This window comes from Octopus bimaculoides, chromosome 2 (assembly GCF_046866305.1).
Source record: "Octopus bimaculoides isolate indiv1 chromosome 2, ASM4686630v1, whole genome shotgun sequence".
Classification (NCBI taxonomy): domain Eukaryota; kingdom Metazoa; phylum Mollusca; class Cephalopoda; order Octopoda; family Octopodidae; genus Octopus; species Octopus bimaculoides.
Window position 1 is genome coordinate 14452517 of NC_142929.1, and position 3167 is coordinate 14455683.

At 34.9% G+C, this 3167-nt stretch overlaps 1 long non-coding RNA gene across 1 annotated transcript; it reads left to right on the forward strand.

The window, feature by feature from the left end:
* Positions 1–507: 507 nt before the first annotated feature.
* Positions 508–1607, forward strand: LOC106876005 (uncharacterized). Its single transcript, XR_016237850.1, has 2 exons — positions 508–818; positions 955–1607. It is a non-coding gene; the product is annotated as an uncharacterized LOC106876005 (long non-coding RNA).
* Positions 1608–3167: the final 1560 nt, after the last annotated feature.

Here is a 3167-nt window from a genome sequence, read left to right on the forward strand (position 1 = left end):
TCTCTGCAGAAAAAAATTAATAGAAATGTCAGTAGGATATTTGCAACAGAGTAAACTCTGTTAAATACACCCTAAAGGACTGATTGGTAGCTGTGGTATTAAGGCAACATCTGGTTTATCATAAGATGGGGAGCTGGCAGAAACGCTAGTATGCCGGGTGAAATGCTTAGAAGTGTTTCGTCTGTCTTTATGTTCTGAGTTCAAATTCCACCAAAGTCAACTTTGTCTTTCATCCATTCAGGGTTGATAAATTAAGTACCAGTTGCATACTGTGAACAGAGTAGAAAAGAACATCTGGTTTATCAAATAAATGAATGACAAGTTTTTAATGTGATGTGTGTAAGAGGACAGATATACATACAAACATATAAGCACATTCACACCCACACACATATATAAATATGTGTGTATGTGTTTATATATACTTCATACATACACACACATACACATGTATATATTTGTTTCACTCATGTTCACATCCATTTTTTCTTTGCTTGCAGGGTTTGGACAACTATGTTATTGAGGCATTATCTTACAGCTGGTGGTGATGATGGTGTTGGAGGGGACATTGAGAAGTGAGTGTGGCTTCTTCGAATTTACATCTACAAAATCATCTCACAAGGCTTTGGATGGTCTGGAGCTATAAAAGAAAACACTTGCTCAAGGTGCTGTAGAGCAGAACTGAACCTGAAACCTCATAGCTGGGAAGCAAGCTTCTTAATGATACAGCCATGCCTACATTTAAAATGAGTATGAGAAGTTAATGTGGCTTAGTCTCTAACCTGTGTAGAAGTAACATTGTACAGGGGTGGACAAAAGTAGGTACACAGTTGCTTAATATGAGTGGAATGTTCTTCTCATATCTCTCTTTCTTTTTTTAGGATAAGAATTCTATGGTTCTGTGTCCTTTTAAACTAATTTTTTCTATAATAAAATAATTATTCCTAATTTCAGATATTTATAATATGGCTGGAAATTTGACCAACGATAAATGAAAGTGACTCATCAAGTAATACTGCAAAAGAAAGAATACAGAAATGGTTAGACAGGAATGGAGTGAAAATTTTTAAAGACTAGTTCCATCAAGATGAACAGTTTACAGAAACAGCAACAAATTTGAGTAGACTGGATCTAATTTGCAATGCTCAAAAAAGTGGTTGACCAGTCAGTGTTACCGCTGAAGGAAATGAAATGCTTGTTAGCTCAAGCATTCACTCAAAGCTCCTAAAATATTTAAAAAAACAGGCTTGCAATGAACAAGGCATCTCCCCAGATCTCTTAGTTGACATGAAAATAACATTCCACTCATATTAAGCAACTCAACTGCATTCCTATTTTTACACAGCCCAGTATGTTAGGTTAAAATGACTAAATTGCTTTTGTAGATCTGTCTTAATGACTTGATGAAACAATGAACTAAACCAACATGAAATCAAACATCAAATATTTGATTTTACCACACAATGATGTCCAATACTTTTATCGATCGAGTACTTTAATAATTAAGAATATTAACAGATTTTTTAAAAAGTGATGAAGAACTTTCTAGTGAGCTGGCACAACAGAAATTAACAAAATTCTGTAATAAATAAATCTTAACACACTGAGTGTCATTCAGAATTCTTGAAAATTTTCATAAATCCTATAGCAACACCTTCTTAGAACATGAATGTTTTTTTTTTTCTTTTACTAATATAAAGTTGGAAGGAGAAAAAGAGGAAAATAACTTGACATTTACAGTTCTAAAAGCCATTCTACTTGTCCAGTATGACTTACTTCAGAGAAATGTCTTACAATGAATGGATCTCTTACACTCATATCCATTCCTTTCTTATGGTCACTAATGAGAAAAAATTGATCTTCAGAGGTGAACCAATGTGAAATGAAATAAAGATCTTGTAAACTCAGGAAGTAATTACTGATTAAAATAATTCTAGTGTTGAGTATTGTATGACAGAAGATTAGTTTGCAACATACCATTTTTGGTTTTGATCCTCTGTTCAGGCAAGTTCACCTCTTTTACTCTTTTATGTTACTGATATCTCAGTTTTTCCTTCAATAATGAATATAATCTTATGTCAAATTTAGTCATTCAGTTTATGATATAAAATCTTGGATATAGAGTTCACATTGCTACCTCGTGTTTTTGAATTCTATGTGTGACAACCTGGACTATTTTTATCTTCTATAGTCCTCTGCCTGCCCAATGTTTCATGAGGGGAATTGGTAGACAGGGCATTCATCTTAAAATACTGGGTGACAGTGCTAATAATGTATATTAAACTTGTTGCCACATCAAATATGCTTGAGACATATCCAAACCTGTAAGGAATCCATTCACTGTATTTTGTTATGGAGAAAATTTCTTGCTGTTGACTGATAGGTGCAAATACACAGAGTCAGCTCACTGCACTCTCTAAACAGACAGTGGGATGCATGGTTTTTCAGAGTGATTATCTCCTCTTCAGCAACAGAGACCAGAAAGGGAGGTGCTGTGAACTGACATGAGAGACAAGTCCCTCTTATGATATTTCCATTGTTGTTCAATGACTGGTTGTGCTATTCAGTGGCTTGCCGTAGATAAAATACTGGGTGACAACTTTAAGCTGTGGTGTATATAAATAGGAACTCGTTACCAGTTCTAATATGCTTGAGGTATATTTGGGCCCATGAAAAAGCCAGCCATTCAATGCATTTTGTCATGGAGAACGTTTCTCACTGTCGACAAATAGGTGTAAATACACCAAGTAAGCTCATAACATCCCCTAACTACACTGTGGGATGCAAGCATGTTAACTCTGTGTGTGTGTGTGTGTGTGTGTGTGTGTGTGTGTGAGTGTGAGTGTGTATGTAAATATAGACATTTCACATTCTTGCTTATCACTGGTTGAGTGAAACAGTAATGCAAAGTTTACACTCCTTAATAATAAATGACCAATCACTTTGCACTTTGAAGACTGGTGGAATAAAATAAAAAAACCTTACCTCAAAAAAAAAAAAAGCAGGTAAAGGTTGGTGACAGAAAGGGCATCCAGCCATGAAATATTACTTCAGATAAGTTTCCATCTGAATTATGCTAACATGAAAAAATGGATATAAAATGAATGAACGTACAACCAAATACAGGTCGTTGTCGACTTAACCGATCGACTTTACGCTGATTGGCA